This window comes from Chinchilla lanigera, unplaced genomic scaffold (assembly GCF_000276665.1).
Source record: "Chinchilla lanigera isolate Chin_1 unplaced genomic scaffold, ChiLan1.0 scaffold00004, whole genome shotgun sequence".
Classification (NCBI taxonomy): domain Eukaryota; kingdom Metazoa; phylum Chordata; class Mammalia; order Rodentia; family Chinchillidae; genus Chinchilla; species Chinchilla lanigera.
The window spans coordinates 38,878,781-38,888,738 of record NW_004955405.1 but is presented as its reverse complement, the minus strand read 5'-3'; the positions used below and the strand labels follow the sequence as shown (position 1 = coordinate 38,888,738).

General features: G+C 53.8%; 1 protein-coding gene across 2 annotated transcripts in view; it reads right to left on the bottom strand.

Moving 5' to 3' along the window:
• The window catches only part of Txnrd1 (thioredoxin reductase 1), a 64,854-nt gene that overhangs the window by 39,877 nt on the left and 15,019 nt on the right, over positions 1-9,958 (bottom strand). The window contains exon 1 of one of the 2 annotated variants that reach the window (XM_005374593.2): positions 116-240. The exons of the other annotated variant lie outside the window; for it this stretch is intronic. The gene's annotated coding sequence lies outside the window, so the exon portion shown is untranslated. Of the gene's footprint in view, positions 1-115; positions 241-9,958 lie in introns of those variants that run through there. 2 annotated transcript variants of the gene reach the window in all.

Below are 9,958 nucleotides of genomic sequence, written 5' to 3'. Positions count from 1 at the left end.
GGGTGACAAAGCAAAACTCGGCGGGGCGCGCGCCGGCCCGCCCTCCACGCGGGACAGCTTCGGGACCGAGGTTGGGGGGCCCACCCCGCCGACGCCCGCGGCCGCCCGCTGTCACCTGGGTCTCGCACACTCCGATCTTCCGGTGTCCTTGGCACGGGTGACCTGGGCGTTCCTCGGAGGAACTCCGCTGTCCCGAACAGCAGCGCGGGGACCACTGCCCGCGGTCGTGGGTTACTCAGCCCGGTAATCCCCTAGAGGAAGTTCCTGAGTTTTTAAAGAAATGCCCAGCGCATCCTGACTAACCCTCCCACAAAGTGACACATTCTCACAGCACACCTCCGGGGACTCGTTCTGTTCCGGTCCTACGTCTAACTCCAGGTGCCCGCCGCCCCAAGGGCACCAGCTGGGAGATCCCTGCCTCCGCGCAGCTCGCAGCCACACGGTCTGACCTGGGGGCTACCACCCGCTCCTTCTAGCCCCTTCCAGATGCAAAGCCGGCAGGTCTAGTCGCAGGCCCCCCGGGTCTGGTTCCTAGGTGCGTAGGTGCGAGCCCCTACCTGACTCAGGCCTCGGGGATCCTGGAAGACAGGACGGCTTAGCGACGCGTCAGTGCCCAGGAAACAGCGAGCAGGGAGTAAAGAAGCCAGCAGTGGTGGCCCACACCTGTCATCCCAGCACACTAGGAGGCTGAGGCAGGAGGATTGCAAGTTCCAGCCCAGGCCAAAGTCAAAATAGTGCTGGGAATGTAGCAGAGTGAAGGCCCTGGGTGCAGTCCCCAGTGAAGAAGCAAAGAAGCTGGGACTCAGGGGAAACGCATAAAGTTTCTTCCTGGCTCTCCTGAAGGGAGCTGTCAGCCTCTTTGTTTGCCTTCCCCCACTTAGTCTGTACAGTAGCAGCCCGTGGCCCAGGGCCACAACTCCTTATTCTGAAGAGAAATGAAAATCCAGCTCAGTTTTAAAGCATGGTTTAGAAACAGGACATGATGGGCTACACCTGTCATCTAATAGGCAGCTAAATTAGATAAAAATTAATCTACAGAGAAGTCAGTGAACGGTGGAGACATGAGAATTGTGGCTTGGAGGTAGATTTAAGGAAGGTGGGGCATCAATATTACCTAAGTGGCCACACTTGTAATCTTATTGATTTGTTACAGCTTCACCCACGTTGTACCCACCTGGTGATTCTGGACCCACCTCTTGACTTTACCTTATAAGACATTCTCAGAAATATGACCTCGATGGCAACCCACCTGGGACCCCTCCTGTCCCTCAGGAGCTACTCCTAGTCCCCAGCAAACCTTCCCTATGCTTAACCTCCTCTGTCCTTTGGGATTCATGCTTCAGTTTCAGGGACAACAACCCCGCACATCTGACATCTAGCAGGTTGGGAGTTCCACTTCTCCTAAACCAACCCCAGCACTCTGGGAGGCTGAGACAGGAAGACCCATCTCAAAATAAAAAATCAAAAAAGAGCTAAGGGTACACAGCTCAGTGCAAAGCCCCTGGATTCAATCCCCAGTACAATAGTAAATACTTAGGTGTTTCGGTCACCTAACTTGAAACAGTGCACTGAACACCAGTGACCCTGACTTTGAGAGCTCGGACAAAGGCTACATGAGGAACTTGAACCACATTGTTCCTGGGCTAAAGAAGTTTCCCCCGCCCTACTCCCTGCTTTGCTGCCTTTACTCGAATCACAATCTCTCACCTCTTGGCCCGGCTCATATGACCCTCCCTGTTCTAAAGTGATCATCTCCCGCTGAAAGCTAGGCCTTCCAAGCTCATTTGAAACGCCACCCCCTCTGGGAGGGCTTCCCCGATCCCCACCTGGCGCTAATCTCTCCTTCCTCTTTTTGTGTCCCCAGGTCCGTAATAATAGTAACACCCCTAAATCCTTACATACTGTCTTGGTTACTTTTTTTTCATTGCCGGGACAAAATACCTGACGCCCAAAATTAGGGAAGGAAAGGTTTATTTCGCTTACAGTTTGTGGAGGTTTCAGTTCATACTTGGCAGATTACGAGGCAGAGTGGCACATGGCAGAGAGGGCTACGCTCATGGCGGCAGAACACAGCAAAGCAACAAAAACACACAAGGGAGGAAATGGCCAGAAGCACCCTCTTTCTCTCCCTTACATATGCAAACTATCCACCCCAGAGCGGGTGTAGCTCTCACACCCATAATCTAACTCTAAAAGCCTGCCCCGTGGCCACATGAGGCTTTGGGGGGACACCCAGACACAAACCATAACACATACTTGGTTGGAAAGGCAAGGCCTTGCTTTGTCTGTCTGTCTCCCCAGAACCTGGCATATAACGGGTACTCAGGAAATGCTGGGAAGATCCGCGGGCTCCCGGCCTGCCATCTGAGCAGTGAGATCACTGCAGGCGTTTGGTCCACGGTCCTGCTGCATCAACTACTGCCCATCCCTAACAAACCTCACAGACACCACTAAGCTAGAACCGTCCTCTCCGGGCCACATCCTTTCTTGTTAATCCTACCTCCCCACACAGCCTGCACCCCACACTGCAGGAGAAAACACAGAAAGTAAGTGATTTTAACAGAGGACCACAAACCTTCACTGATGTAAGAGACTAGGGCGTGGCAAAACTGTCTGGGAAAGTGGGCGTGACCTGCTAATTCCAAGATCACAGCCATGCACAGACCAGTTCCTGAAGCCCTGCACCTGGACTTCTCCTGAGAGCTCCAGCAGGCTTTCAACAGGATGCCTCATGCTGACCTCAGCCTGAGGAGCAGGATCCCAGCACCGTCTCTCAGGACCAGATGTAGAGGTTCTCTTAGGTTTCCTACAGATCTGCACTGATATAAGGACGCAAGCACCACAAGAAGCTTGCTATGCTGGCTTTCCTCGGTAGTCTGCCCTGCTTTCTCCAGAGTGTCCTTTTATTGCGTTTTCCTCTTTCACGTGCCCCAAGCTCACTCTGCAGTCTCTCCCTCACTCTTCACTTTAGCTTTTCAAATAAATTTTACCACTGCTTTTCGCTGGTTTTGTTCAATTCTTTGTTCGAAACAAGAAGAACCTACAATCTAACTCCAGAGGGAGAGGCGAGCAACCCGGAACGCGGTAAAGTTTAACTGGTGAGCCACTTCTAGAGGGAGCCGCAGAAAACGCCACGTGTCCCCCCAGCCCTGCCCAGCAATCCTTGTCATCCCTGCTACAACTGCATCCCCTGCTTCCAAAATGACTCTTTCCTACACATCCCTCTTTTCTTGAACTTCTAATGCCTCGACAGAGACCTTCTCCCTGGATCATAACCTACTTTCTACTCTGGAGGAAAAGAGAACCAGAGACTCCCCCTGCATTTCCCACCTAGCTGCCTAACTGCCAAATCCCCCGCCTGCACTCTACATAGCGAAGGCCCACTTCTCCATTTGTGTATGGCATCTCTTCTTGCTGTCTCAAGCTTCCAGAACTCCCTCTCAGCTGGGTGTTGGGGCACAGACCTGTGATCCTAGCACTCTGGGAGGCTGAGGCAGGAGGAGTGCAAATTCATGCCCAGCCAGGGCAATTTAGTGATTTAGCAAGACTGGTCTCAGAAATAAAAATAAAAAGGGCAGGAGATGCAGCTCAAGGTGAAGGGCCTGGATTTAAACCCCAGTACTACAAAGAAAGGAAAGAAAATAGAAAAGGCAAAAAGAACTTCACTCAGAAACTGACCGCCTGCCACCTGCCCATTTTTTGTTCTTTCTCCCATCACTTTCATCATCACATACACTGTAGTTCTGTGATTTAAAGACATCTGCTGACGCCCTGTACCAACTCTAGGCCTCAGGCTGCCACCCCATGGCTCTCCTCCTTTGAAAGAGCTCTATGCACCGGAAGAAGAAAGGACACAGCAGGGCAGGGAAGCAGGAAGGCTGGAAGCAGCTGAGTCAGCACAGACCAGCAGGGAGTGGAGCGGCCAGGCTGTGGAGAGCAGTGGTTTGGGACACAGGCGTGGCAGGTTTGGAGCCCCAACGACCATCCAAATGGAGGCACTCAATCGCCGCTGGGTGCATGCATGCACCCGGAGTCCAGGAGAGGCCACAGCAGGACAGGAAACCAGGGGGTCAGACAGGAAAGAGATTTCACGCGGCGTCTATGAGGGGTTTCCAGGAAGGCCGAGTCTGTGGGGTGGGGGAAGGGCCAACTCCCGAGACCATGGAGGCTGAAAGCCACAGGGCTGGGCGTGCAAGCCGCATCCAGAGACAGTGTTCTCTGCCCCACTCCTCAGGAGGCCTCGTCTTTTCTCAAGGCTCCAGCTGGCTGGGAGGGCAGCCTGCCTTACCCAAAGGCTGCTGAGGTCACGTTTAATCACACTCGCAAACCGCCTCCGCAGCGACACCCGGACCAGCGTTTGACCAAACAGGTGGGCAGCCTGGCCTGGTTGAGCTGCTGCTAATGTTAACTCCAGACTCTGGCGGTGGACGAGCTCACCAGGGAGTGCAGGCACATGAAGAAAGCCCAGGACAGGGCCCTGGCACACTCGCGCGACGAAGGAGGAGAAAGACACAGCCAAGGAGCCTGAGGAGGACCTGCAGAGGGCCGACAGGGAAGCGCCCAAAAGCCAATGGAGCCAAGTGTGGTGGCGCACACCTGTAATCCCAGCACCCAGGAGGCTGAGGCAGGAGAACTACCACGAGTTCAAGGCCAGCCTGGGTTATATACTGAGTGAGATCCTGTCTCAATAAACACCCCCCAAAAAAGGAGAAAAAAAAATAAAGAAATGGAGGTTAGCCGGGCGTGGTGGCGCACGCCTGTAACCCCAGTACTCGGGAGGCTGAAGCAGGAGGATCGTTGCGAGTTCGAGGCCAGCCTGGGCTACAAAGTGAGCTCAAGGTCAGCCTGAACCGCGTAGCGAGACCCTGTCTCAAAAAAAGACAAAAAAAAAAAAGAAATGGAGGTAGCCAGCAGACAACTCCCTCAATGAGTTTTACTACAAGAACAGAAAAATCAAGAGGGACATAGATAGCATCAAGAAAGGTTTTTTCAAGGCCGTGAGTTCGGTTCCCGGTACTGGGAACCACTCTCCCTGCCGCAAAAAAGAAAGGTTTTTGTCTCAAAAAGGAATCATTACAGCATCCTTTACTCTGGCTGTGGCGAACTCCAAAGCAGAGAGGAGGAAGAGAAGGAAGAGGAGACACTGCAGAATGGAAGCCCTGGAGCACGCCTTTCCAGCGCTCTGCAGCCAGGCGCAGGAGTCAGAGCCAGATTAGAGCTCATGACCCGGCCTCTCCGCCTCTGTCCTCTCTCTGCGCGCAGCGCCCCACGGCCTGCCCACCGCATCGACCCAGACCTCCCTGGCCTCTGGCCTCCTCTCATTAGTGCTGGCCCTGGCTCTCGGCACGCAGGCCGCAAGTCTAGTTCAAACACGCCTTCGCCTTCCCTGAAATCCCCTGCGGAACCTTCCCAGGCCCCACACGTTCTCTGTACTGATAGCCACCGCTGCGGTACTTTCACTGCTGGCCTGATCAGGGTCTGCTGTCCCTGCCAGAGCAGACCGCCAACAGGACTTTCCGGGAGGATGGGGATTTCTGTATCTACCCAACCGCACGGTCGCTCACGGCCCCAGACGCAGAGCACTGGAAAGACGGCTCGTGTGATAGTAGGAGTCCGGAGAGGAAGGTTTCTCGGTGTAATTCATTTAAATGTGAACCGCCAGGTGCGAGCAGGGGCCAGGGTTACTGTGTCCACCCATCACCACGTTCCGGGCGCCTGATTGGGTGTGCACACCTAGCGACCACGAAATAAACATCTAAGCGATCAAATCTACAAATCTACACTACTGGTGAATTTGTAGATTCCAACCTTTGCCACAAAGTGGAACACTTTTACACAACAAGGGTTGGGGTCCTCAGTTCTCTTACAGAAGCCGGCCTGAACTTAAGAATCTCGTCTACCTCTGAGGGACACAGGGTAAGAACAGGACAGTAAAACAACATCCGTAATAGGCTCAGCAAAGTGCCTGGACAGAGGAGGTGCTGACGTGTGGTATGCGAGAACTTCAGTAGTACACAGAGAAGTAAGCAGAGGTGTGGGGAAATTAGGGAAGGCTTCATAAGATCTCTAAACCACATGTGAAGGAGTAATTGAGGGGTGATAATGGGAGTGGGAAGAATGCCCCAGTGTTACTATGTGCCAGGCATAAATTTAGGTCTCTCCATGTTTGGTTTGAGCTTCACAACAGTCCAAAGAGGCAGATCCGGTGCTTTCCCCCACTGCACAGAGGGAAGCACTGAGGTATAAAGGCATGGTCACTCAGTCATAAACGGCACAGCAGAGAGTGACGCCAGCCTTGGTTTTTACCACAGCGCTGCTCTAACTATTGCCCAGACTGGCTCCAGGCAAAGACGCGGTGGTAGGAGACAGTGTCTTTAGGTGGGGACTCGGAGGACTCGGGAAAGGATAATGGAGACTAGGTTCGGCCTGGCTTCACAAGGCAGGGAGGGTCTCGAGAGAGGAGACTAGGGCACAGCTAAACTGGCTGGGGAAGGGGGCGTGACCTACTAATTACACAGACGCGCAGACCAGCTCCCGAAGCCCTGCATGTGGACTTCTGAGAACGTGAGCAGGTTTTCTTTTCCTTTTTCTTTTTTGTCTTTTTGTCACTGTGCAGTTCAGGCTGGCCTTGAGCTTACCTTGTAGCCCAGGCTGGTCTCAAACTTGCAACAATTCTCCTGCCTCGGCCTCCCAAGTGCTGGGATTACAGGCGTGTGCCACCAATAGGCTGCCTAGAGCTGGCATTAGCCTGAAACATGGGGTCCCAGCAGCACCTGTCAGGACCCGTATGTGGCTCTCGAAGGTCTCCCTGAGATTTGGACCGTACAGAAGGACACAGACGCCAAGAAGGGCTTGCCACTGGGGCTTTCCTCAAGCCCGCCCTGCTTGCCCCGGGATGTACTTCTGTCTTGCTTTCCCTCCCTCTTCACTTTTACTTTCCCAAATAAGCTTTGCCATTGCTGTCTTGCTAGTTTCATTCAACTCTTTGTTCAAGACGAGACAAACCTGGGATCTAACCCCAGAAGTTGACCCAGGCAACCCAGAACCCAGTAACATTTAACTGGTGAGCCACTGTTGGAAGGAGCTGCCTAGTGACCTTCGGCACAGCCAAGAGACTCGGACCACACCAGCTTCCCACAAGTCCTCAGTGGGGCCTAGCACTGTACTTGTGTTGTCATTATTAGAAACTGGCATTTCAGAAAGTAAAGAAGAATCCTACCAAAGCAACTGACTGTTGGAGTTTAAAAAATACTAGGATAACGGCTGGGCATGGTGGTGCATTCCTGTATTCCCAGCACTGGGGAGGCTGAGGCAGGAGGACTGCCTGAAATTCTAGGCCAGCTTGGGCTACACAGTGAGACCCTATCCCAGTGAAAGCAAAACAACAAAAAAATCCAGGGTACCTATCTCTAAATCCATTGCTTGTTACACGGTTAAATAATACTTAGGAGATGAAGGCTAAAAAGCAGTAGGATCAACGTGTTGTAGGTACAAAAAACACAACTTCCTGACAAGCCCCAGGGAAGGGTTTCCCCATGAAACCTCCACCCTGGAGACTGAAACCCCCTGAGAAGTCTCCTGTCACCAGACACAGTCCAGTCACTCTTTGCTTCTCTCACCCAGCGACACGAAAGCCACCCGCGTACATCTGCGCCACCTGGAACTGTCACTTACTGAGCACTTCCCTGCCAGGAGCTCTCCACAACCCCTTGGGACATGAATTAGGGCTCATGACAGATGAGTAACCCGAGGGGCGTGGCTGCCCAGGCTCCACTCCCAGAGTCACTCCAGCTCCTCCCCACCGCACCCCTGATTTATTCGCAGGGCCGCACTTGGTCTCCCTGGCACCTGGCATGGTGCCGGCCGCCTGGAAGATGCTCACCAGCTGTGATGCGGCTGTCACTCCTGCGGGCCACTGAACGCTAGTGAAGTGCAGAGGAGAGAGCTCGAGGTGTTCCGGTAAAGTGGTTCTGAATGAGCGTAAAATCCCTGCAACATAAACATCCCACCTGGGCAGATTCCAGCTGCCAACCCATGTCAGCTCTCCTGATGCTGCGGAGGCTCCAGCCCAGCCACGCAGCTCAGGGTGCCGGGGTACAGGCACCTCCCCTGCAGGCTCCTCCTGGCTCCTCCTGTCCACCGCAGCTGCTCTTAGTTGTCACCGGGGCCTTGGGAGAAGGACAGGGGTGGCCCTGTTCCTGCCAAGACTCACCTACCTCCCAGCCCCGCCGTTCTGACCCCACACAGCTGCCCCCGGCCCGCATCCTCTCCCTCTCGTATCGGGACCATTTCTGCCCGGTTCGCCTTCAAGCGTGAGCGGGTCGTCTCCTCCACAGATCTCCGGGCTCTCTGACAAGCTGGGTGGCCCAGTAGCTAGGGGAGCCTCTCTGAAGCCAAGAACCTGGCCGCTCTGCTATCGAGCTGGGCGCCCTTGGGCAACTTCTGCTCCCTCTCTGTGCCTTGGCTTACTCATCTGTAAAATGATGATAAATCTGGTACCCAAACCCCAGATGGTCGTTGTGGAAATCAGATAAATAAATGAACGTAAAGGACGAAGAATGTGGTAGGTGTTCAATATCTGGGACAGCTAGGCGTGGTGGCGCACACCTGTAATCTCAGTACTTGGGGAGGGGGCTGAGGCAGGAGGATCACGACAAGTTCAAGGCCAGCCTGAGCTACAGACCGAGACCCTGTCTCAAAAAACAAAAACAAAAAATATTTGAGTTGTTAACATCGCCACGTCCTTCCGCACGGTGTAAGTTGTGGAGGACCAGCTGGATGGCTCCCCCTGAAGGAAGAGCAACTGTCTCCCCCTTGGCTGAGCCTGGCCCTGTTTCCACGTGCGGATGTGCGCAGAGCTGGCTGGGACTTTTGCTTCTCCCTTCAGCAGGCTTTAAGAGCGCACAGGGTCCAGCCCAGGTGCTCATGTGTAGTCCTTGAAGCAAGGGACAGGGCAGTGTTGCCCCGTGCCCTCAGGAGGGAGACCCTCACTCCTCACCGTCAGCTGGGATGGAGCCTCAGATGAGGGGCTCTGCCTTTCCAGGGCATAAAAGATCACACATCAGAGCGGACCCCAAAACATCAGACACTACCTCAGCTGTGTTATGCAGATTACCCCTTCCACACAGCCTCTCTCCGCTTACTGCTGAGGTGATTCCGGGCCTCCTACCTAGCCCAGCGCACAGCACTCACCGACCTCCTGCCTTTCTCACAGTCACTCATCCTCAAGCCACTCCCCTCCTCACGGATCAATAAAACCCGGGTCTGGCCCTGGGCCAAGGCCTTTATTCCTGTTAGCATTATCCCAGCTGCACTCAGGACCCCCGTGGCCCCCCACAACTGCGAATATGCCTTGGTGTCTTTATTCTCGCCATGGGCTGCGCTGGAAGTGGTGGACTGGAATGAACTCGCTAGAACTCCAATCACTTTTCCATGAGGTTGCAAATATAAACTTCTCAGACCACGACGAGGACTGGGAAGGGCTCGCTATAACAAGTCTGTGACGACCTTAGCGTGGTTAAAAGTTCGGATCGGCGCAGTCTGCAAGCTAGCCGCTTGTGTTACACCACACGCTGCTCGTGACCTAACTCCAGGGGGGACCAAGGGGGACCAAGGGGCCCTTCAGCTTTTCACTGCCAGCCCCAGCTAAGCACCCGTCTTCCGCACAGCTCATATTGTTACTCAGACTTTTCCCTGGCAGCAAAAAGCATCATTTTCTTAAATAATTTGCTGAAATGAGGAATCTGAGAAACTTAAAACTTAGTACACACATCTTGGATTACTCACACACGGATACATACTGTACACACACACACGTCAACTAAACACGCCAGCTAAAGAGCTGGTCAACCCTACCAATAAGAGAAGTGTCCGACAGCTTCGTATTAGTCCCCTGGTTCATAAGCACTACTAGGGAGCCCACACGGAGAACACCCCTCTCATTTCTCTACAGGCTCAA